Source organism: Cyprinodon tularosa, unplaced genomic scaffold (assembly GCF_016077235.1).
Source record: "Cyprinodon tularosa strain WSP-4 unplaced genomic scaffold, ASM1607723v1 ctg278, whole genome shotgun sequence".
NCBI classification, from domain to species: domain Eukaryota; kingdom Metazoa; phylum Chordata; class Actinopteri; order Cyprinodontiformes; family Cyprinodontidae; genus Cyprinodon; species Cyprinodon tularosa.
The window spans coordinates 112,738-139,103 of NW_024038983.1; the positions used below are offsets into that span (position 1 = coordinate 112,738).

At 39.9% G+C, this 26,366-nt stretch overlaps 1 long non-coding RNA gene across 1 annotated transcript in view; it reads right to left on the reverse strand.

The window, feature by feature from the left end:
• LOC119786750 overlaps nt 1–26,366 on the reverse strand; it is a 45,404-nt gene that overhangs the window by 9,070 nt on the left and 9,968 nt on the right. The window contains exon 3 of the long non-coding RNA XR_005281228.1: nt 10,928–12,270. This is a non-coding gene — a long non-coding RNA (uncharacterized LOC119786750). The remainder of the gene's footprint in view (nt 1–10,927; nt 12,271–26,366) is intronic.

The window sequence follows — 26,366 nt, forward strand, 5'->3', positions numbered from 1 at the left end:
AGGCGATACTAAAACCACAGGAATAGTGATGTACTCTGGAAAACTGCGCTTTCTGAGGAAATTGAGAAAATATCAGCCCTATAACATTTTACACAGCTGCATTTGCCAGTATGTATATGTAATGCAACTCTACATGGAGGACCCTGCAGAAGATAGTGAGGGGAGCTGAGAAGGTTGTTCAGATATCGCTGCCCTCTTTGAACGACATGTTGAAAGCTGCTGCAGGAAGAAACAGTACTACAAAATGAATCTTAAATCTTTAAATGCTGAGCTGCTGTTAGGATGATTACCTTTGCATTTTTGCACAGAAATATATTCTATTCATATTTACTTAATATGATAAATTTTATCACTTTTTCCACTAACACATTATATCCCCTTACTATGGTTGTTATCTATAAATGATTATGAATAGATTTGTTTTTCAGCTGCAAATCCATTCAAAATTGGAGCATGTAATGAAAGGGCTAGACGTCTGATGGAGGCGTGCAGCCGATGAACCCTGAGCCGACATGTTAAATTACAGAAGGCAGCAGACTGAGACAGACAGGAGGGGCTGTCAACGTGTCTGACTTGGTTTGACAGTATTTGGTTGGGGGGTGGGAGGTGTTTGACCATGGGCTTGACTGGGCTGAAGGGACTGATTTCTAGGATGATTTGGCTAAGGACCGACTGAGACTGGTTAAAGGCTCACTGAGGGGCATCAGGTTCTCCGCTAGCGCCCCACTCCACTCATCCCCGGAGCGAGGCAATAAGAAGCAGCTTATAAAATAAGCAAACACTGCACACTTCTCTATGCTGCCAGAATGACCCCCTTCCCCCCACCCACTCTAACCTTGACCCTTGAGGTCCTTCTTACCCTACTCCTGAATGGAAGTCGGTGCAGCTGGGGTGTCTAGTCGTGAACTAATCACAGCTCCCCCCTCATCGTAGACCTCGTTCCCACGCTTCATCACTGAGGTGCTGTCTCTTCATTTGAATGGCTGGACTTAATATTTATGTGGCCACCACAGTATTATCCACCAGTTTCTGAGAGAAACACCATTGTGGGTGGTTTAAAATAAAATCCTATTTTTTCTTTTCATTTAGGTTTGGGAGGCTTTTTGCTTATCTTAACACAGTAATGTTCCTTTCTGGTTTATGCCTCAGCTTCCATCTGCCAGTCTCTTTCCATGGCCCCAATAATCTATTCAGCCTGAGCACACAGGCGTGCTGTATAATGTACGTGCAACAATATGAGCGTGAAGCTCATACACGTCATTCAGCGGGGGGTTCGAACCCCACCACCTTCACATTTTCATTACGACCAAGTCTTGGGCCTGTGTCGCACAACAGCGTGGCCTTTTGCTTGGCGAGCAGGCAGTTTAATCACACATAAGGCACTACTCCATTTTCATTTCCTTTTCATACAGCCTCCATTCCACTCCAGCTCCATAATTCTCCCCCCTCTAAGCTGTCTAGCCCATCTGAGTGTTTGCAGCCTGTTGAAATGACATAATCAGTGACTTGGATAAATGCCTGACTGTTTTTCCCTGAGTCTATAATCAGACTTGGGGGCTCAGTGTTGCAGCTACGAGGAAAGCACAGCAGCAACACTTGATTCAGGAATTACTTTCTAAGATGGGTAGTTTCACCTAAAGAATATGTTCAAGCAGCAGTGAAATGAAATAGTTTCGGTCTACTATGCATCATGTTGGTGCTAACAGGCCATAATACATTTCACCCTCTTTCTATAAATGGATTTCCAAACAAAAATCCTATCGTCCAAAAATAAAGACTAAAATTTTGGCATAGAGGTGAGGAGGATTAGACTGAAGAGCAGGGTCAGACCAAATCTGCGTTGGCAACCAACCCTGTTCCACACGAAAGGGGGAAATTAAAGTAAGAGTTAAGAGAAGGGGTTTATCAATGAATCAATGAACCAACCGACTGCCCAACCGACCAACGGCAAATCAACCAACCAACGGACCAACACACAACCAACGGACAAACCAACCAACAACCAACCAACTGACCAACCCACTGACCGACCAACCACCAACTACCTAACCAACAGCCAACCAACCAACTGACAAACTAACAATCAACAAACCGATCGACCAACCTACCAACAACCAACTGACGACCTTCACAGATTAGAAACACTGCCCGTTACAAAACAGATTAAAGATTAGGGTAATGGAAAGGAGGCTTTCCAACCTGAAAGACTCATCGATAAAGTTAATTGCGAAAATACCAGAGGAAGCATTCAGGGTTTAATTGCTGTAATGCCGATAACAGTGATTCATTATACTGTAGATTTTATAAATCATTTGTACAAGTTATGAAGATTAAAATAGACCAGTTTTTGTTACAAAATTTAAACTGCTCTTTGCTTTTCTTTAATTTTTTGAGGGATGCCTGTTCAATTGTCTGTCAGAAACAAATTCCTCGGTAATGTGAAGCTATGTTAAATGTAAATCTGCCAGGGTTATGCAGTAAAATGAAAACAATCAATGCAAAAGTGTTTTTTTTTTACATGCAAATCTGACTGTGTGATTCTGGTACTAAACCAGACCCAACCCTCGGCCTCACCAGAGGGAAGAAAGATGTGCGAAACAGCCCAGGATGAATTGAGTGATGGCTGTAAATGCTTTCAGCAACTATTACTTCAGAGGGTGCACCACACTCAATCAATACCTAAGCAAATAAAAAGCAAAGGGCCAGACAGAATGAGAAAAGCTGCAGTGGACTGGATGACAATAAAGCTCACAAATGAACACCCAGCACCCAAGTCGATCTGTGAAAATATGCTTTAATATTCTTGGTTTTATAAAACCTAAGAAAACCTTCACTTTTTGTGCCTCAGTAGTACCGATGTTTTCCTCCTGCCATTGAGGACTTTTAGTCTAAGTGCATGTGGAAATCATGTTCTAATGAATGAAGTTAGCTGTTGTAAAAATCAAGAAGCAATACTATGTTATAAATATAACCAAAGGTATGAGTTACGTAAATTAGATATAATTCCAATTCAAAAGTAAATCTGAAGTATTTGAATCAGCAAAAATGAAAAATAGACTTTTACGAGTTCCAGCCCCTTTATTACTGTACAATCAATGTCCTGACATGCGTCCACCTATTTCAAGGTGTGTTCGTCCTGTGTGTGTTCTGTGTATTGAATTATTAAAAGCTGCCACTGTAGCACACATATTGCCACTGTCATTAGTGTAAAAGCTTTCAGCAGGGCACAATGTTTGGGGATGGCTTTCTCTTTGTAAGTGTGAATGAATAGTGCATGTGTGTGAGCCTGTGTTCATGCAGCATGTATCTGGTGGTTTCTGGCATTTAAGAGATTTTCCAAACCGATAACCCAGTGCAAAAATTCTCATAATTTAATGTATTAACATTATTTCAATCCAAATTATAGGCTGAAGTTGCTTTTATTGCCTTTGCTTTTTTCTATTGCTTCAAAACCAGTTTAGTATTTTAGTTTTTAAAGTTATGAAAATTTAATCTAAATCAAGAAAAGAATTAGGAAATCTATCTTTTGTTATTGTGGTTTTTAATAGTTTAGTTTAGTTTATTTATATAGCGCCAATTCACAATACACGTTATATTCAAGCCACTTTATAATTCAATGAGATCATACAGTCAAATTGATTCAAAGTTTTCTATCGAAGGAAAACCAGTTGATTGCATCGACTCATTGAGTCAAAGGTAATCCCTCATACTAAGCATGATTGTAGCGACAGTGGAGAGAGAAAAAACCCTTTTTAAGAGAAAGAAACTTCCAGCAGGACCAGGCTCAGTGTGAGCGGTCATCTGCCGAGACCGACTATATACATATACTAATACGATATAAAGATACAAAATAAGAAGAGAGAACATATGAAATATGAATATTAGAAAAAAATATATACACTGCTCGAAAAAATAAAGGGGACACTCAAATAACACATCCTATATCTGAATGCATGTGATATTCTCATTGAGTAATTTATTCTGTACAAAGCTGAGTGTGCTGACAACAAAAACAACAAAATCACACAAAAATCATCCATGAAAACCAATTTATTAACCAATGGAGTCCTGGATTTGGAATCACACACAAATTGAAATTGGAAAAACACTACAGGCTGATTCTGCTTTGATGTAATGTCCTTAAAACAGGTCAAAGGTGCCTGTATGACCTCCCTACAACACCTGGGCATGCTCCTGATGAGTTTGTGGATAGTCTCCAGAGGGATCTCCTCCCAGACCTGGACTAAAGCATCCTCCAGCTCCAGGAAAGTCTGTGGTGCAAAGTGCCGTTGGTGGATGGATGGAGACATGATGTCCCAGATGTGTTAAACCGGATTCAGGTCTGGAGAACGGGGCGGCCAGTCCATAGCTTTAGTGCCTTAATCTTGCAGAAACTGTTGACACATTCCAGCCACACGAGGTCCTGCATTAGGAGGAACCCAGGTCAACCACACCAGGGGTCTGAGGAACTAATGGGAGTCATGTTATTTCTGACAAGCACATGGAGGGCTCCAAAAATGTCACCCCAAACCATTACTGATCTACTGCCAAACTGGTCATGCTGAAGGATGTTACAGTCAGCAGAAAGCTCTCCATGGTTTGCCCAGATTTTATCACATTCGTCACATGTGCTCAGTGTAAATCTGCTTTAATCTGCCCAGTGTTGGGCTGTGAGCACAAGCCCCATCTGTGGATGTCGGGCCCTTATACAATCCTCATGGAGTTGGCTTCTAACCATTTGTGCAGACACATGCACATTTGTGGCCTGGTGGGGTCATTTTACAGGGCTCTTGCAGTGCTCCTCCTGTTCCTCCTTGCAGAAAGGCAAAGGTATTGGTCCTGCTGGTGGGTTGTTGCCATCCTACGGGCTCCTCCATGTCTTCTGGTGTACTGGCTTGTCTCCTGGTAGGGCCTCCAGCATCTGGACACTACGCTGACAGGCAAAACTTTTTGCCACAGCTCACAGTGATGTGCCATCATGGAAACTTGTTTTCCTTAGATAGTAAATTTTGAATCAATTTGACTGTATGATCTGGTGGAATTGTAAAGTGCCTTGAGATGTCATTTGTTATAAATAGCGCTATATAAATAAATGTGAGCAAAAAGTGACCAAAGCATCAGCCAGAAAGCATAGATACTGAGAAGTGGTCTGTGGTTGCCATTTGCAGAACAACTCCTTTGTTGATTGTGTCTTGCTAATTACCAATAATTTCTACCTGTTTTTCATTCCATTTGCACAGCATGTGGAACTGATTGTCAATCAGTGATGCTTCCTAAGTGAACAGTTTAATTTCACAGAAGTATAATTTGATTTTAGTTACATTGTATTGTTTATATGTTCCCTTTATTTTTATTTGACCAGTGTATTAACTAATCTACTCTTCTAAGGATGCCAGCCGTGGAAAAGCCTAATACTAGCCTAATAGTTAGTGCAGATGTTTTTTTTTTAATTTATTAGTGCTCTTACCTGTTTTAGCTGTTAAAAAAGTAAAAATTTTGAAACGTAACCTCATAATTGTCTGTATTTGTAGCATCCGGACATAGTTCCAAAAAGGAGCAGGTATAGCTGTGTTCTTTTAACCAGCTCACTGACATTGGGTCCCTCCTGGAACCAAACAAAACTGCTGACTTTCTCTGGCATCTTAAAAAAAAAAGAAAGTAGAATCAGTATGATGAAACATTTCAGCAATTTTGAAACTCACATAATGTTGAGTTAATACTTTTAACCAACAAGCACAGGTAGTCTCCTTTTATTTACTGTCTATGTTGTCTCAGAAATGCAGCTATGGCTGCACAGAGTAATAAAATGTGTTAGGGAATTTTAGACTTAGATGTAAATAGGTTCACTTTTAATGTACAAAATTCCTATTTTTTTTCCCCATTTTACCAGTTAACCATGGAGTGTTGATTCCATCCATCACCTTCTTCTGTACAACCCTTTACTCGAGCAAAGCAGCGAATAGGACCCGGAGCTTTTTCAGGTTTCTTTTTCATCAACCTGCTGGGATCAACCTCTGATTAATCTGTGTCAGTGTGGGCTGATTAGACTGAGAAGCTTTATTAAAACACCTCTGCTTCTGATAGAAAGGGCGATAAAAGGAGCGAGCAGTCTACTTGTGGGCAGGTAAATGTCTGCTGATAAAGAAAATCTGCTGCCTAGTTTACAAGAAAATGTTATATAAAATTAGGGATTCTGGTTTGAAATACGAAATGAAGCATGGGTTTTATTTTTAGGCAGAAATAGAATAATCCACTATCACTTCTAGGGTTTCTGTGTATAAATAGTTTGATCTTTATCACACCTTACATTAGAAATAGTCACAAAATCTATAAAATATACAGGAGAGTTCATTTATGCTGTATTATAATGTTTGTGTTAGTGACTTTGGTATTCTTAGGTATTTAGCATGTTAGCACAAGCTACGTCCAGCTTTCACAATTTTAAGAACTGAAGTTAAAATCAATAAGACTAGGGGTTTGGGAAAAATCGCTTTGGCAATATATAGGGATTTTCGACTGTCCAATATAGTATCAATCTTTCAGTTCATAATATCGAAATAAAAAAAACAATTTTTTTTTTTATGTAAATCAATTAGGGAAGATGGGCGACCTCTGCACCGTTACTCTGGTGGATGGCGCCGTGGAGCCCTTTTGCTATGCCGCTCAGCGCCATATTTGTAGTTGAGGCGGACACAGTGAAAGACATGGACTGACTCAAACCAGAAACAACATGGATTCTGATGAAAATATACAGCACTACCTTTTTTTAACCTTATATTTAATTTTTTCACACATTTTACATTTCAATAATTAAAGTAAACAGTACTATGTGTGAAAGTTATGAACTTATAAATAACATATGCTCACATATAAAAATCAGCGTCTTGACCAATCTGATGAGAAATCAAATATGCATTTTGTTAGCAAGTCACAACTACCAACATCTGCTGGTTAAGCGTTAAAAACTGTAGGCGTTGGGTTATTATCTTGTAGAAAAAGCACCCAGTAGAAAACGCACCTTGGCCTGAAGTCAACTATGAAGCCGGAGCTTGTTTTTCTGTGTCTTCCTAGCCCAAACTGGAGCGTATACGTACGTGTCTGAAATTAGAAACCTGTCCTAAATTAGCAACAAACATGTAAAGATAGAGCTGCCTGTCATTAAGATAACTTATGGTTTCATCTGTGTGGACTTTGGCAACAACCAACTCACTTCTTTAGATGTAGAATTACCTGCTATTACCTGCTCGTTCTCTTTGACTGTATGAACTGTAAAGTGACTTGAGATGACATGTGTTGTGAATTGATGCTATATAAATAAACTGAATTGAACTAAAATTTAATTCCCTGACAAAAGTGGTCCAATAAATCAAAGGAAGTATTCTTAGCGAGCACCAATTTTCATTTGCATCGCAGAGTAACCTAAAATTCTTAAGTTCATTTGAAAGACCTTTGTAAGCTCACAAGGCGGCCTTATAAAGAACTGAAGAACATTAGTTTACTTGCTTCATACATGTTACCTCACGTGTTACCTCAATTAAATACAACTAAGTAATTCTGGAACCAATTAATTGTGGTATACTGAATGGTTAGAAATTGTGTCACATCAAAGAGGGGTTTGAATCATGTTTATAAATGAATAGAAATAGAAAAGCAAAAATAATACATTTTTAATAAGACCTTTTCTGCATCATTTAAGTCTAGTTTATTTCCAGTTTTTGGAAGCGTATCAATTTTAGCAGATTTTGGGGAGCAGGGGTTGAAAGTCAACTCTGCTTAGGTATGATTTAGTACCTAATAAGCTGTTTTTAGTTCAGCTATTTTAAGGATGGTAAATAATCACATCTTACTTTAAGTGTTGAAAAACCTGAAAATACTGTGTCGTTATTTAATCAAAATTATTATTCTAAGTAATTATCATTCCTAACACACCCAATCAGAAGGAAAAACTGTAAAATTTAAAATTTAAAGGGTTTAGACTTAATTTTTTTTTTATAATGACTGTTCGAGTTTAGAACAACTGAGTAAATGTTGATGTTCTATTTTTTTAGTTGCAAATTTTACAACTTAGTCGCTAATGCCGGCCAAGTGGAATAGAAAGGAAAAGCAAGCTCAACAAATATGTCAATAAATGGTTTTAAATTTAAAAGCTGCAACAAAAAAAGAAATAAGTGTTTTTAAGCCTCTTTGTGTGAGATTCAAAGCTATCCTACTTCACGCAAACAACAGATGCCAAACAGCAGGTCTTTAGCTTGGAGGAATAGCCTGGATTCAGGACATAGACAATTCCCCAAATGAGCCCTTGGCACTAATTAGCAGTGACAGGTGAAAGAAGCCAGAAATTCCACGGGAGCTAACAATGAAACAGACAATTGCATAAATACACTTAACTATAAGCCACAGAGACACCCATACAAACATAAACACACACATGTCAGAGCGCAAAAGCTGCTACGGAGGATCTAACGCCACATTAAAACCCATTAAGCACCAAGACATCCCCTGCTCCATGCATGCAGCCTGTATCCTGCTTCTCCTGTATGGATACCGCTGATCCCCCCGTGCTTTGACAGGGCGTAATAAAGCCTGTATGAAGTGCTGCATTGTGTGGAGAGAACACAATGTTGCATGCTGAGTGCTGTGAGAAGGGCGTTCACCGGTGGGTCCCACGATGCTGCGCAGCACCAGGGCCTATAGCAAGGAGTGCCGAGCATGCTAATGAGGTCATTATGTTATGCCTCACCCTCTGCTTCTGCCTCTCCTTTACAGTGTGGGCTCTTTGCCTGTCACAGGAGGCAGGGCACCCTTGTGATGCAGCCAACCACACATGACACATATGGCACAATGAGGAGACACGGGAGCGTTGCTCAGATGGAGACGAGGAGCTGCTCTGTGTTTTTCAAGCTAACATTCAAAGCCATGAAGCAGCATCAGTGATTTACATACACAATAAGGCGAGCTTAAAGGAAAATAAAAAGCGAGTAACAACATTCATTTGCTAATTGTTCCCGCTGCGTATTTAATCAGCAATCGCCCAGGGGTTGCATTTTCTTTTATTCCTTTTTACACTTGCACTATTATTTACAGCCGAGTGGGAGGGGTTAAGTATCTTGCACATTTAAAAGCAATTACAAGATATTTGCATAGCGGTTAACAACCACGGGGCAGATGGTAAACAACGGGCATTAGAAAGCCGACCAAGCGCCATCTTGGCTCAGGGAGACAGCTGGCAGACAAGAAATCGGCCATTTTGTAAGCATGGGCCGCTGCCAGGCTGAGGCTTAGAAAGGCGCCAGGCTCTATCTGCGTGCCAGGAGATTGGCAGAAGGCGGGGAAATGAAGCTTTCATATCCTTTCTGGTACAAGGTTCTCCGACAGGCTGTGGGGCACACGATCACAGTCCAGATTTCACTGAGGAGATCAGCTACAGCACAAGGAGTCTGTTTTCACTTTAAAAGCATAATAATACACTCAGGTAGCAGATGGACATTTTTTTTCACAGTGTTGCTGTTTATTTCCAAGTAAATCCATGCTTTTCCTGAAAAAGGCAGATTAATCTTAGCTTTAAATTCAGCAGTGGTAAAAGGCACATTTCACAATATTATTTTTTTGCCACTTGGACATAACAACCCAATTCTAAATACAGGTAATGCCTTCATTCTATTGGTTTGAGAAGTATAAAGGCTTTTCTGTCTCTAATACCAGACAGCATATCACCTAACATGTGAGGTGGGAAAAAATTTGATCTATTAATTCCATTTTACATATAGTGAAGAGTTTAATTTATTCAGGCCTCAGAGCTGCAAGGCCACAACATACCTGAGTGAGAGGAGAATAATAGCTCCCATAACAAACTAGACAGTTTATTAGGGATTATTTAACTACATTATGTGTTTTTTCCAACCGTCTGTGTTTTTTCCGGTAATGATATGAGGAGATTAGGGCTGGAACAATTAATCGGATAATTGTGATTAATCGATTATTGAATTAACGTTCAACTAATTCAGTAAAACATGCCTTTAGCTGACAGAGCGACTACTTAGAGCCGTAATTCTACCAATATTGTAAAAACACATATAAACAATGTGAATTTTAGATAGAACTGTCTGTATTTTTGTCCAGAACTCCTCCAGAGGAAAAGTTACAGCTAATGGAGACCTTCACAGCTTTTCTGCAGGGTTTTAATTAGGGAGAGACAAATGCTGTCAAGTTCAGAGCAGAGCAGAAACATCATGCTGTGAGGGCTGCTGATGTCTTGTTCTCTTTTTACTTTGCAAAGTAAATTAAAGTGAAATCAACTGATCTCTGTTTATTTTTAACTGGACTGAATAGTTGAATACTTTTTCCCCACAACACCTGTCATTGACCAAAGCTGGAACTTTCCTTAAAACTATAAACTGGATTGAATACTTGTTAGATGACCTGTGGTTACAGATATTCAAAAATCCAAGATGGCTGCACTAACCTTTAAATCGAGGTTGCAGGAAGCACACTGGTAAAAACCTTCTTAAGGATAAGTGGTCTGTTATAGAGTCTTACAGCTAAGAATACCAATAGGATAATTTCATGCTTTTAAAATTTTTTTTTTTCTGAAATGAAACAAAATCTTGAAACATTTGAATTTAAAAAAGCTTCCTGGATGGGAAGAAAAACGACATCAAACTTGGAGTCAAAGTCCAGCGGATTGTTTTTAACTTTTTTGGAAAAATATTTTGGATTTTTTAAAAATCCAAAATGTTTTGTCAAAATATGTTATTTCTAAAGTAAATTACATAAGGAATTAAGTCATAAAAACTTGATTCCAAACACAGTTTTCTTTTTTTTCATACCTATTCAGACCAGGAGCATTTTATTATCAGACTTTTTAGGACAAAAAAATCCACCCTGTGTACAATACTGCTATAAAAGTGATAATTTAACTCATACTTACCAAAAGTGGTGAAACTGAAGGTTAATTCTGTAATTTATGGGAAACTGTCATTTTGCCCAGGAGCATCAATCCAGATCATGAAAAACATAAAATCTTATGCTTCTTCTTCCAGGAAACATGTGCAGAATGTTTCTCTCCTGTCATTTTTCTTATGGTGACTAAGAATCAAGCTTCAAATGATTGTATTTGCACAGGAGGAAGGTGTCTGTCAAACCAGGGGTCCCTTTTTACTTTAAGTTTGGTTTAATTCGCAGTCATTCACCTGTGCTGACACTGAATCCTAGCAGCACAGCATGAAAGTGTACTTCAGGTATCCCCCCTTTCAGCCACACAAACAGTGAGGAAAAGATCCGCCTTTCTCTCTTCCACCTCTCCGATCAATACTGCACTGCCATATCCTCTGATGGGAGCTGCAGTTGTGCAGGTAAGAAAATCTAAGGTGAAAAGACAGCTTCTGCCTGATACAGTAGATGAGAGGAAAAAACTTCAAATTGTCCTTTCATCCGGGCTCAGGAGATCTTAGGAATACTGTGCGCTATACGTGCTTGGAAACAGCACTGAGCCGTAACTTCCCATGTAGCGTTCTCATTAAGAAAAGGTGAATGTGGAATGACTAAGAGCAGCATGGGAGCAGGAAGGTAAAGCATCAGGACGTAAAAACCCATCCTTCAACCATTTCCCTGTGTCTTTCGTAAAGTTTAACAAAGATGAGCTGGAAAATGTCCATTTAAACCAAAGACAAGAATAGATTTCTGCCTCTTTCTGTTTTCTTCATACACATGTGCATATTCTGCCAAACAGACTGAGATTAGGGCAGCTGCGGGGTGAGGGCCCTGGCCCTTGCGGGTGCTGGGTCTCCAGCAGAGAGATAGAAGGAGAGCTGGAGAAAGGAGCTTGGAGTAGAGGTGGTGGTTGGTCTCTTGGCTCTGAGGCCTGCAGGCAGTGTTGGGCAACCTCTGCTTGCCTCTCTCCTCTGTATTGATTTTTGCTGCTCCACGCTGCTCCACTCTACAGAGCAAGCTCCTAGCCGACGGGAACAAGCGCTTGGCTCACCCGGTTCACCTGCCCCTCTCTGGCTTGCCTGGCCTAGCCTGCCCACTTCGCTGCAGCTTTTGGCTGGCTCCTGCTGGTTTCTTCGGGATCCCGGTGCAGAGCAACTAGGCCCACAAGAGGATGTCGACAGAAAGCCCATGGCAATCCACAGCTACGTTCACCTGCTCTGGGTTCAGCCGCTTCCAACCACCTCCTCAAACTGCTTCCATCCCTCTGTCCTTCCATTCTTCCACCCACTCTGTGTCTCTTTTCCTCCTCCACTGCCTCCTCCTCCTCTTCCTCTACTCAAGCTGTACACAGACAAGCACAGACAGTGACAAAGAAAGAAACAAGTTAATCTCAACTTCAGGATTTTTTTGGCATTCTCTCTCAGCTGGAAATATGAACCTGCTAACCTTTGATGTTGGAACCTGCAAAGGGTTAAGTGTGTCAGGCAGTCACATACTGCCAGCCAACGTACTACGAGTCATTACAGTCAATGTGCTGCAGATAGCAGAATATAGTGAGAGTGGGCCCATTATAAAAATCACTACTGCATCAATCAAATACGTTAAAGGTGATGTATTTAAATGTTATTGTAGCACAATGCAAAAAGCTATATATTGTCTTAAAAAGGGAAACATTTTGTCCACATCGTGTCTCAATGCAGCCAAAAACTTTAATGCAGATTCATATGTATGCATGTATTCCTTTATTATATATAAAAATATATCATCTCTTTTGTAAAATAGAGAGATAGACAGATAAATAGATATTTTTAAAGGTGCTGCATTTATCATTAAGCACAAAAACCGCATTCAAAGTTGACTGGAAATTATTTTCTAGCCACTTTCTTGTTTGTGGCACAATAAGTGTGATGGAATGGAAATGTTTTGGCAAACCTAGCTTTGCACTATAGAAACTATGTAAAAAGGAGAACATCTAAGCTTTTGTATCATCTAGAGTTATTCAAACGGGTCCAGCAACCCTCTTCTTATGATAATAGCAGATGGAGGGGGGGGGGGGGGGCATTTATTTGAGGATTCATGGCCCCATTGTGCTTCTCTAGAGAAAAAGGGCCAAGGCCAAATTCAACCCCCACCATGCAGCACCAACTGCACAATCACTAAAATATCCTGGCCACTGTTGCTACCAAACTGAGGAGTGAGACGGGCCTGTGATCCACCCCCTGTGCATGCCTTGAAAACAGACTCGAACCCGTGGGCCAACTGCCAGAGGAATAGAGAAGTAAAGTGCTGAGGTTTGGAGTCGCTGGGCTGGGGAGGCTTTCTGTTAAGTAGTGGGCGGAGGGGGTATGGGAGCGCTGTGGCGTATGGCAGGGGGTACACTGTTGGGACAGGAGAAGCAAGTTTGGTAGGGGTGGAGGCCATTTGAGTTTGGGGAACATGGATGGGGACCTGGGGTGCGGTGTATGTCTCAGACACAATAATACTATTCATTGGGCTCAGACATGGGTGTTAACTCCCCTCTGACTAAGCACAATGGGACTCGGTGGCATTCAGGCAGCCTTGGTGATATTGTTAGTTCAGGGCTGCATTCTCCCTGCCGCAGGATTGAACGCCTGCATTGTACCCGTCCAGGCAGGATGGATGGAGGGAGGCTTGAAAGGGTGAAAGGCGAAGAAAGAGAAAACAGTACGTCTGCCTATCTTTCAGCCTTGGAAAAAGAGAGAGGGCAGAAGGAGCAGGGGGGCTGTGAGATTTGGGGTTAGGGGTGTTTTTACCCCATGCCAATGGACTTGTTTGGTCAGATTAGACAAAAAATATACTGAAGAAATAGTCAAACAGCTGAATGCTGCAGTAAATGGGCATCAAACAGTGAAACTGGAAGCTGGAAGGCAGGCTGGCATCTTTATGGGTTTCCATGCAGCTCAAGAGTTTCAATGCATTTTGCTCACATACATTAAAAAGACAGTTTGAGAGATGCACGGCGAATGAATGGATGTGGAAATTTGCTACAGCTTCAGACTCAGGCAGGTTGACAGAAACTATTAGAAGATCTATATTCCAGACACAGAAGTCGCTGTGAGCTGTAAAGTACTGTAAGAGAAGCCAGTTGGAGGATTTATTTTTAACTCCACTAACAGTGAGAGCGCTAGCCTCCCATTTCAAACAAATGCAACATTTTCAACTATGTTAGCATATGGGCTCATAATCATTTCATTTAAAAGTTTAAAGTAGCAGACCATATAATATTGAGCAGGAAAGAACCTTGAGGATTGTCTGATTGTGATAGCAAAGACAGAAAGGACCAGATCCAGAAAGCCCGGTTCCGCAGACAAATCTAGTCCATTACTACCCCTGACACAACACCCACGCTGGCACACTCACACTGAGAGGATCAGTGCTCCTTCTCCCCAGAACAACCTGCTCTCATGAACAGTACTTTGTTTGTTTCCCCTCTGGTAAACTCTGACCAGCCGTTCCTATGGCAACCTTACTTCCTCGTTCCCTGTGTGATTGTGTTTGTGAGGCTGAGAAAAAAAAAAAGATGGAGGCAGAGAGAGTGATTGAGGTACAGTATGTAGGTTAGTTTGGAGGATTTATACCAGATGATCTTAATGCATGGGGGACCATGGAGACCCGGACAGGATAAAAGTCTACAGCATAATAAAACTGGAATACCGCAGCCTTTTAAATGATTATCAAAATGTTTTGTTGAAGCTGATGCAGCTGTGAATATTTCAATGTCTCATCCTCTGACTGCACAAAAGGTTTCTACTTTGACCCAGTTTTCAGCTGTGACATCTTCTAGAATATCATATTGTTTATTCATTAAAGTTAAATGAGCATGAAATGAAAATAAATACGTTTTTATATACGGTATATTGAACAATTGCCCCCTATGTTAGATAGGTGTTCCTGCTGTGGTAAATGTTTACTTTTTATTTGAAAAAAACAAACAATGAAACCCTTTTCATTTATTCTAAATATATTTTTTTAGCTTTTTAAAACAGTTATTTATACCTTTATTTACCTTATAAAATATATATATATATAAAGAAATATGATCATGTACTCTAGGCAAGGCAAGGCAAGGCAGCTTTATTTGTATAGCATATTTCAGGAACAGGGCAATTCAAAGTGCTTTACATAAAATCAGTAAAAAAAAACTCTGACGCTTAAATCTACCACAGCAAGATATCTCTTTCAATTGGAAAAGCCTTAGGTGGGGTTCAGCAGCTTAAACAAAAAACCCTTACAATAAAAAACATTCATCTTCGCTATGCTGATAAACAGCTGCCCCCAAGCATAGGAAACCTGCACAGCAGCATCCAGCCTTCAGACGTGCAAGTGGGACCACAGCACACTTTATTTGTCCAGTAGTAGAGTTGACTTTCCATGCTAATGTTTTGTAATCGACAGTATAAACAATAAACCAACTTGTAAATTCCCTCCCCTATTATTTGAAATATCAGATTTAATCAGGAGTCAGAATTTTTAATTTACAGAAACAATTCCAACAGAAACCAAAAAGATTTGAAGAGAATTGGGAAGCAATGATGCAATATTTGCATTGACGGTTCTCCAAGTATTTATTCATTTATTTCAATTTGTCACCAGTTTGTAAATACATCTGCAAAGTCATCGGCAGCTTTTAAGCCCAGGTACTTGAACTTACCTCTCTCTTCCCAGCTCTGCTGAATATGTCTATAAACGCCTTGCACTCACTTAGTTTAACAGATAATGAAAACTAATGATATTTCTGCATGCATTAAACATGTGGGAGAAGGTGCTATGGTAAAATAAAAACAAAATTCAATTTCTTGGGGCAACATACAAAACACTGTGTGTGGTTGAAGACAATAATATGATTTGGTAGGATTGGGATGTAGACAAGCCGATCAGACTGTTTCCATCAAAAACCACCTCAGTGAACGTAAAAAGTTCTTCTCATGCGATACTTCCACATGCCTGGTAGAAAAAGCTGATGGAAATGCACCTAATGGTCTGGATTATGGCTGCAACTAATGATTACTTGGCAAATTGAATTCTGTTGATTATTTTTTCGATGAATCGATTCCTCTCAACTGTCACTACAAGCATGAGGGATTGCATTTGAGACAATAAGTCGACGCAATCAACTGGTTTTCCTTAGATAGAAAACTTTGAATCAATTTGACTGTATGATCTGGTGAACTGGAAAGTGCCTTGAGATGACATGTGTTGTGAATCGGCGCTATAGAAATTAACTGAATTGAATTGAATAATTGGATAGCAAAAGGTTCTTTAAAGAAGGCTTTTTACAAATTAAATCAAGTGAAACTAAAACTTTTCCACTCAAGGAGTTCTGGATAGAGAATATTGACAGAAAAAAATGTTTTTTTCTGAAATGCAAAATTTTTTTGTTACAATTTTGGTATAATTAGTGCTCTAAGTGGGTCTGTCTATCAGCTAAATACACGTTTTAGAGTCTCTGTACTCCAGTTAATGCTTATTCGATTACTAGATTAGGTGACAATTATTTCAATAATCGATTAATTATGATTAATTGTTTCAGCCCTAGTCTGGATCAAACTATATTGAAATATCTTAGATCTAAATTGTATTTATTAGAGAATTTCTCTATTCAGTATAACTGAGCTTCAGCTATTTTCTAAAAAAAAGAAGCAAAAAATGGTATTCCTCTCTATCAATTACATACTTTTGTATATTGTTATATTAAAAAAGCCAAATAGAATACATTAAGAATTATGTGGCAAAATGTGAACAGTTCAAAGCGTATTAACACTTTTATAAAGAAGATTTTTAAGTGAAAGTTTAGTTTATGGCTAAACTTGAACAGTTAATTCTTATCATATCCTGTTAGCTTACAGAAACCTGGATTTAATCCCAGCAGCACAAGTTTAGAAGCAAAGAACTGAAGTTGTGATGCTGGGTTTCCAGGAAAGCAGGATAAGGGGTAGCCTATGGTTCTCCTCAGGGGGCTAATGCCACTTCAAAGGTGGCTGAAGTAGTGAAGGTGGTGCCCTTTGTCCCTGTTAGGAGGATTACACCAGTCAACCACTACAGACAATGTAGCCCCCTCCTGGGAGGGGAGGACCAACCTGCTCTCTACCAATGATAGGGGCAGTCAACTGATCACTAACTTCATTTAGGACAAGTAGGAGTTAGAGCAGTGAGGAAGGACGATGCAGACATCACAGAGAAAGACTGGGAACACGGAAAGGCAGGGTGATAAAAGGGGATAAAGAGAAGGGAAAAAAGGACAGGCCGAAATGAGAAGAGGCACGGAGTTAAAAAGAGCAATGTGATGCAGAGGACAGCTGAGAAGAAGGCTTCTGGAGACGCAGGATTAGGGAAGAGGAGATGAAAGGATCAGGCCTAACAGGGCAGCGTGGATGGCCAGAGGAGAGGGACGAGAAAGACTTAAACTCCAAGCAGGCAAATCAGCAGAATGGGGTGAAAGGAAAGAGGAGGAGAACTCAGGTGTCCGTGACCGCGAGGCACTGGCGGAGGAGTCACTAAAAGGCTTTTTTACAACAGGTGCACAGCATGACACCTTCCTCTCTGTTCGCCATTTATGCCACAGAAGGCACACATATTAAAATACAACGAGAAACCTGGCAGATAATTCTATTAGCAGAGGACATTTAGGGGACGGTTAGCATAGCACAGGCTCTATGCAGACAGATATGACTCTGCAACACTTAACAACAGGGATTTGGCAGCACTGTTGATTGAACATGCCAAATCCCATTTGTCGGAGGGCTGTGCGCTTTTGTTTCGACACCCTGTAACCTTGTGGCTCCGTAAAAGGAGACCTGGGGGTGATGAAGTGTGCGTTTGCTATGGAATGTCTGGTGGAACAGAAGCTACAATCCCAGCTTCTCTCTACCCTTCCTTCACACTTCTTCCCAGCTCAACGTCCTCAATGTTGCCCTCATTGCAGAAGAATGGTGACAAGAGAGAGATAGAGAGGCTCTTTCAGCACCCCTCTTTCTTGCTCCCCCCCCCTGTTTTTTCCATCCCCTATGGTAGAGCTGCCAGACAGGAGTGCTCAGCAGCTCTCCGAACGTTATTGATCCTGAGAGCAAGTCGGACAGGGAGTTGGTGTCTCTCCCTTCCTCTCTGCCTCACCTCCTTTCTTTAGAGCTTCATCTCCCAACACAGTCCGCAACTTTTTCTCTCCAGCCCCCCCCTGTTCCCTTCCCGCCACTTCTCCATTTATCAAGGTTAAGGAACTCTTATAAAAAAGGAAGTGCGGGTCGCCTGGATGTTATCTGACTTCATGAAAGAAATCCCCTCAGGCCACTGCATAAAAGGAGTATGTTGTCTGCCAGACCTAACTCTACACAAATAGACGCATGCATGCAGAAATATGAAAGCAGACGAAGCTGAGGTCCACTACAGCCGGCATCATGCATGTCCAGGAGCGAACAGAGAATCAGGGTGACCAAAAACAGAAAGAAAAGAGATATTATACAGTTAACACAGCAGTGCTTGGGTTTTCTGTTTAATTAATAGTAAAAATGTAAAGGGCCTTTATAAAAAAGGAGGTGAAACGACTGAAAATAAGAGTTTTATCACTTTAAATGTTTGTTAAATACATTGAGGTCACGTAGTACCATTAGTTTTTTTGTATTAATGGCAGATTTTATTTGTTTGAAAGGTGAAAAATGTCACACTTTTGAGCCTGAAAGGTCTGTTTAGGTTCGTGCCGCAGCATTTTATTCATTTCTGATTGTCCTGCTCCATAAAACAATTGATCTGGAGTTTAAGGACACCAACAGATGGAAGGAGCTGGGGAGCAGAATTTATTGTCAAAGCCCTGAACTGGAAAAAAAATAGAAATATAAATAAGTCTTTTTTTTTCTTTAAATAAGAGCATTTATTCTTGAATTGAGGAGGTAAGTGAGACACTTTGCTAATGGAACAAGACAATTTACATTTATAATAAGAAAGAACAATTGCATTGTCTTATTGCAAGTGCATATCATCTAATTATCCTTTTTTTAAAAGTAAAAACTCTAATTCCACTGGCAAATCATCTTATTTACCTGCTCAATTTAAGGTTAAATACACTGAAACTTTTAGAAATGTTTACTTATTTCTAGATCGCTTTTGCAGTGAAATCAGCCCCAAGCCATCACACTCCTATCACCATGTTTAATTGCTAAAGTTCCTTTAATGCAAAGAGGCCTCTACTGCTTTTACGGTTATTCTGAGACGATGTGAATAGAAATTTATTCAATGAATCATAAACTGCAAAAAGGAGCATTTGGAAAGTTTATGCCTCAACAGTATCGTTCAATCATAAAATGTACTGAGATATTTCCATTTTCAATCTATCGACATCATAGCGCTTTAAGATATGCAGTCTTCATAACGCCCAACCTTCCATTGTCCCTGTTTGTAAGAGCACTGGAAATGGTTCTACATGTGGAGTACATCCTGTCCTCCATTGTTATCACTCTCTCAATAAAAAAAGGCCTACCTGCCTTCAGGGGCCACAGCAGGCAGGCAAATGCACGTAGAAGTGCATTACAGAGCCATACCTTTCTGTCCCTTTGTGCTCAGTAATTGCCACAATGCATCTTCTCGTCCAGCTAATTAAGTGAGTCTTTCTCATTGTCTCCCACTGCTATCAGCTTTCTCACTGCTGGGGAATGGAGTGAGAGAGGGAGGTGGAGAAACAGGAGACATAAGTAGGAAGTAGGCAGAATCCACACCTAAACAAAGAGGGGAAGAATGACAGAGATTTGTGTCTGCATACTAATAAATGTTTACCAGCTGGAAAAGGTGCTCGCTGTCTGTGTTTGCTGGTGGGTTGAACTTTACAGCTGTCAAATGAAAGTTAGACTCCATCAAATCACTCTGTGAACTGAGAGACCGGTCATATTTATACACCAGATTAACCATTTTACAGATTATGCCTTAAACACCAAAAAACTGGAGTGATAAATTTTAAAGAAAGCTGTAATGGTATTTTCAATTCTTGTTGTAAAATTGTTACTTTACATGGGTTATCGTTTACTGTGCAGAACAGCAAATGTCAGTAGAAATAAGATGGTTAATAATACCCAGCCGTAACCAGTTAGAAACATTATGATGTTTCTAACTGGTTACGGCTGCATTTATCTTCACATAGGTCCTGCAGTTTATATCCTTTCAATTACATTGCAGAGAAATTTCACCATCCGTAAAAAAAAGTAGAGCTACTGTCCCGCTACTGTTTTTGCATCCATGCATCAAAACATCTGAATGGACGAGAGACAAGGCTGCTAGGAAATGTTTGGAAAATAAAGACATGAGCAGCAATGCAGCTAAAGGCGGTTAAACGTGGACTTAATGTGAAGCAAAACCAAGATGGGGCTAACCTGACCCTCACTGCAAACTGCTGCTCAGCTTGGAGAAATAATTGTTTCCCTTGATTACAGGAAAGACACGTTTTTTCAGCATGGAAATATTTCTGTTTAAGAAAAAAATAGACTGGCTATGGATACTAAATCAATGCTTTCCATTATTCTACAGAGGTGTCAACTAACAAAGTACAAATACTGTATCTCCTTACCTTACTTAAGTAGACATTTTGACTATTTATACTTTACTTGAGTAATTATTTTTAGACAACTTTTTACTTTTACTCCTTAGATTTTTTTTTTTCAATTGTGTAATTTCTACTCCATACGTTTTAAAAAATAGACTTATTTCCAAACGCTCATTTTCATTATGACCTGTTGGTATAAATAATAAAACAATCAAAATAATTTGTTTCATCTAGACAATTAATTTGTTTGTGGTTGGAGTCGGTGCTGCCCCAACTTGTTGTCTGCCAAAATAAATAGTTTTTCAACATGATTTAAAGTTAAATTTGACACTTACTATTGTAAAACTAAGAAAATTAAATTTAAGAAAATCTTCAACAAAAATTGTAGAAAAAAGTTTCTTGAATAGGTTTAATAGTTTAAAGTTTCTGTAGTTAACTTTTTTCCTGCATAACTTTTACTTATATACAATAAGTAGTTATACAAATTGTACTTTTACACTTTAACTTGGGTAAAACGCTAAAGTTGATATTCTAACTTCTACAAAAGTGTTTTAAACAGTAGGATTTATACTTCTACTGGAGTGATAAACAATAATACTTTTGACACCTCTGTTATTCTAAGTTTTGTTTTTATTCTCAGGTTAAAAGGGTAATAATATCCAGTGCAATACAGAAGCAAAAGAAGACAAAATTAGTTCTAATTAAGAGGTATATCAGTTGAAACTGATGAGGTATGATGTTAGGAAATGCAGTTTCTGATATGACTGTTAAATAATAGCTTTACAATAATAATTGACTTCAAACCCAACTATTCCTTCCTGTCTCTTTCTTTTCTTTATCACGATGTTAAAACCATCGTGATTTCTTCTATTGCAACCACGACAACTGACATCAGTTAATACAACAGACAAAATACCATTAAAAAATGATACCTCTATAATCTGGTACCGATGCTGCCCTTGATGACAGTGCTCACACTGATTGTGGAAATGACTATAATTCAGCATAAAGTGCAGCTTTATCTCAGAGAGGGGATTTTATAGCTCTGTTCTAGAGCATAACTCCACATTTACTGTAGATAACTTTTAATCTATGCAAAAAAGTTGCTCTTCTTCTTTACATCATTGTTGTTGAGACCCTGTGTGTGACCAACCATGGCGTTGGAATCCAGGCTGACCTATAAGAAGACAAAGACCAGCAAACTCATCTAAATTCCAGCCTGCTGAAAAGTCACTAAGGAGAACGGAAACCCATGTAAAACAAACCCACTTATCGAACAAACATACTTGCTTCTTACTCAGTGCTACCCTGTGAACTCTCTACAGCCCGATTCGTCTTTTCCTCTACTTCAGATCCCTATTTCCTTCCCAAACAAGAACCCAGGACCTCTCCTTGAACTTCCACCACCATCACCCCATTCTGATCTTGAATAATTTTCCTTCCACATTTGTGCTGATGCACAGACAACCAGAGTGACAACCTGGTGCAGAGAATCAGACAGAGGAATGGAGACTGCCTCCCTGTCTGCCCCCCACCTCACCCCACCCCAGCACCGGCACAATACAAGAGGGCATCTGGCACTGGAGTGGTGGTGCTGGGGGTTAGGGGAGTTCAGAACAAAGCATTTACATCCCCCTCCCTGGAATATGATTATAATTTGTAACTAGCAGCTATGACAAGCAGCTAAGCCAAGTTGTGAAAATAAAAAAGACATGTAAGCATCATGATTCAAAGAAGGGACCAATAAATCAATCTTATTTTCTGTTGAGACGATGCAATCCTCAAGTGCAGATTAATGAGTGTATTTAATGTGTAACAAACTATTATAGGAACTAAAAGGGCATCTGTTTGGGCTCCTGAATGCAGTTTCAGCTTCATTCTTAGGGTCCATGACAAGCAACGCCACCAACGGTCAAGAAATCTCTGCCTGCTCCCAAGACTGACCCCCCACCTTCGTCTGTCATACAAACTGTCTGCCCCCCCACCTCTGTACGACTGCGTGCTTCTGTCTGTGTGCATGCATAAAATAATTGCATTGTGAGAGACCGCAGGCCCGGAGTACGTATTAGAAATGTGACTTGACCCCGGCCGGCTGCAGCGAAGTCCCTGCATCAGACCGGCCGTGGGAAAAAGGCTAGACCTCTTTTCACAGCTGCCTCTGCCATTGCATTGAACCAATGAAGCTCCACCACCCCCAACCTGCCTCCCTGCTTATGCCCCCTTCCCCACCCCACCCTGTGACCACCCCACACCCCCTCGCTTTCCATTCACTGTGTAGCCATGCTGCCTTTCACAGGACACCCCCTTTCCTCCCTCCTGTTCGTCACCCTTCTGCACCCCACAATCACAGCCACCACCGAGCTTTAATGCAGCCACCATTCAGCACCGAGATGCCAGAGGCCACTCTGGTTCAAGGGCGAAATAAAGAAACAAATAACAATACAAAAAGTGCTAAAAGCAACTTATATGTATTGTGCATGCCAGACTAAAGAAAGCCTTCTTAATTTTTCTAACTGTCCTTGAGGCGTAGTTATTTTTTCCTTTGTTCTTCTATGAATCTGGGGCTTCCTTTATGTTAGCATACATCTCCCTTCTACATCCAATTGGCATTCCTCACACATTTATTGTAAGGCCTTCTCCTTCTTCTCAGTGATTTGTTTCTTATTTTTTATCCAGAGGGATTCATCTCCAATCATGCTCCATAATGTGTAGAGTATAATTGAAAAATCAAGCTGTCAAGTTTATGCATCCAATAAAACATAAAGCAAGCATGAAAAAAGACCTTACAAAACAAAAAAACTGCTTACATCTGATTGCTTGTTAGATATGTGTTTGGTTTCTAACACTTGTGTTCAAAGGAGGCAACCAAACAAACCGCAGACAAAGCAATCAGCTGGTTGAATGACAAGCAGAAATTAGAGCAACAATGTGGAGATGATTTATTTCTCAGGAACCACGAGGAAAGGAGCTGCTTTGATATTTTAATGAGAAAACCATTCATTCTTTTGTTTCTATTTTTTCTAACGTCTTCTTCAAGCCAGTGAGTTATGGACCTCTGAGAGGCTGTAATGTAAATCTGTATACCTTCCAGAGAAATGCTGCGGTTCAACTCAGAAAAAGGTTTTAAAAATAGGGGAGCATATCAGAGATGCATCGATAAGATTCTTGAATCGGATCTATGCTATAATGTTGACCGATAAACTGGATTGGATATCGGATGGATTGGATTGGATATTGGATATCGGATGAATGAGACCGATCCAATCATTTTTATTTTTTATATTTTTATTGTGCAGAGCACACACAGCAGCTAGTGATGATTTATATCTGTGTTCTTACCTGCTTATGTCAAACATGATCCCTTTCCTCACATGGAGAGGAATATGGTTAATTCATTCAACAGTGGTATCAGATCGATATCAGTTATTAGATATTGGATTGGATCAGTGCATCTCAAGTGCATGTGTAGGCATTTGTCAGGGATGCAGGGATGCATGTGCATGAATTAAGAGCTGTATGGTAAAGCCTTATAAACACTCTTTAGTGTAGAAGTTGGTCTACTGAGGGAAGAAGACTATTTTAGTTTTCTTTATTATAATTATGAGGACTTCAAATTAACCAATAGAAAGAAAAGAGAAGTAAGAAGCTTCTGGAAGTGTCCTTTCAGTATGTTGGGATTTTTTTCTAAAGCTGCCACTTAGAAAAAAGGATGGAGAGATCAGCAGACAGTGGGAAGTTTCAATGTCATACAGCCAAGCTCATCTGTGTCTTCCATATTTGTGCTTAAAAAGAAACCAGAATCCGATCAAACTGGTTTAAGCCAGTCAGATCACAGTTCGATGCATCTTTATTTCAAAGGTTACAGAAGTGCAGACAAACACCAACATGTTCTTAGAAGCAGTCGGGTCTCTCAGATAGGACACCAGCCGTGTTGAGGGGCAGCAGGAGGGGGTGACCACGGTGCGGGGGAGGTTTTACCCAAGAACCTGAAAGAACTCGATCTCTCTTAGCCAACATGCCATGACGGCGTGAAGCAGCAGCTTGAATTGCTTTCTCTCGGGTTGCGGCGATAGAAAGATGAGCCAGAATGGAGGGGATGAAAAAAAGAGGTGAGGGGTTCTGAGCTAAGGGGGACACAGACACGGTACACTGAGATATATGAACCAGAGTGAGGGATGTTCAGGTAGATCTGAAGTAATGTAAATCAGTGGATTACAGCTTTCCTACTCTTTCACTCTTTCCATATACATGAGAGTGTTCAAGTGTGGAAGTAGCAGTATTATGTGTGAAATCCCTCATTCTGCTGTCTGCACTTTGTACAGAAACAAATGCAAAACCTGTCCACAGGTCCTAAAGGAGGACAGGGCTGCAAGAATGAAGGAGAGAGAATGTGAGCTCTTAATTTTCTCTCATGAATACGGAGAAGATAGACAGAGTGCCACTTCTGGATTATTATGTCTCTGTATCAAATATAGCCTGTAGCTACGCCTTCACATCTAAAGCTTATGTCTAGCCAAAGCCTGTTTGCATCGATTTGACTAGTTTGTAGATATGATATTGACTAAGAAGCCCTCATTGAGTCGAGGCAAAGCAAAAAGAGCTTTAAGAGGTGGTCGAAAGCTATGGAGGAGGATAGCTACAGGCTGTGAAATCTCCTCTGATCTTTTCTTGTCTGATTCTCAAACGCAACCTCTTCTCTCAGGAGGTGAGAGCAAGCTGATATAGAACTAGACCAAAGTCACAGAACACGCATCTTCTAACCCTTAAGGACGTAAAAAAACAAAACAAAATCATTCCTTTTTTCTTCTTCTGTGGCGGCCCTATATCTCAGGGAGTCTGGCCTTCAAGTTCTGCTCTTGTCCGGCCTCTGTCTTTCCCTCTACTTTGTTCTTCACAGGAGGCTGAGCATGCACGAGCTGAGCAGCATTCACAGCGTGCTGCAGCAGTCAGGGAAGTGAAGGTAATCTTTAGTCCTGTCACTCAATGCTGAGAGGGAAACGGAGAAGAAGGCAGGCGAGGTGCATACTTCAGCCGTCTATCACTTCCAACATAATGCTTACCTCATAAAACACACGGCAGGAAAGGTTTTCCAGGTTAAAAAGTGGATATTAGTGCAAGATCATGAAAATTATGGAACATAAATGACTAGTTAGAGAAGCTTGAGAGATAAAGATACTCCTTTAGAAAGTAAAGATGTTAATTAGTATTCTGCATCAAGAAATTATCACTCAAAATTTCTCCACATGAGCCGAGTTGGCAATGGGAGAATAAAAGGGTAAGGATAGAGAGAATTAGTAAAGTGTGTGACTTTATACATGAGCCCACCTCACAAATATATCAGACTAAAGCAAACTATAAACTGCAAAAAGGCTTTAAAATAAACTTTAATAAGGAAATCAAAATATGAAGTAAACAAGTTACTCCGCTTTTATCTGCCAACACTAAATTATTAAACAAATATCTGATCGATCCTGATCAGGATTGGGGTCAAAAGTGACTAAAAACAAAGGTGAGTAGTTCAAACTAAATTAACTAAATTATACATGCAGGTGAAGCAAACTGGTATGACGTTCTTTCAAGTCTATAAAAAGTTTACTGAACCATTTTCTAATTGAGATTTAATTAAACAGTATAAAAAACAACAAAATTCCTTTTAATTGTTGCTGCCAGTGATGTCGCCAAAAGAACGATCCAACAATTTCTCCTTGTTGATAAGACGCCTCTGAAAAATATCTGATTGAATAAAAAAAAAAAAAAACATATATATATATTTTTCACTGTGTGGAAAATGAAGGATTACATCCTCTAGTTGGATGTTTGTGCTAAGTAACGTTATGCTTTAGGTTTTGTTCCAGTCTCCATCTTCTTTCTTTGAGATCAGCAGCTGCTTCCCCGG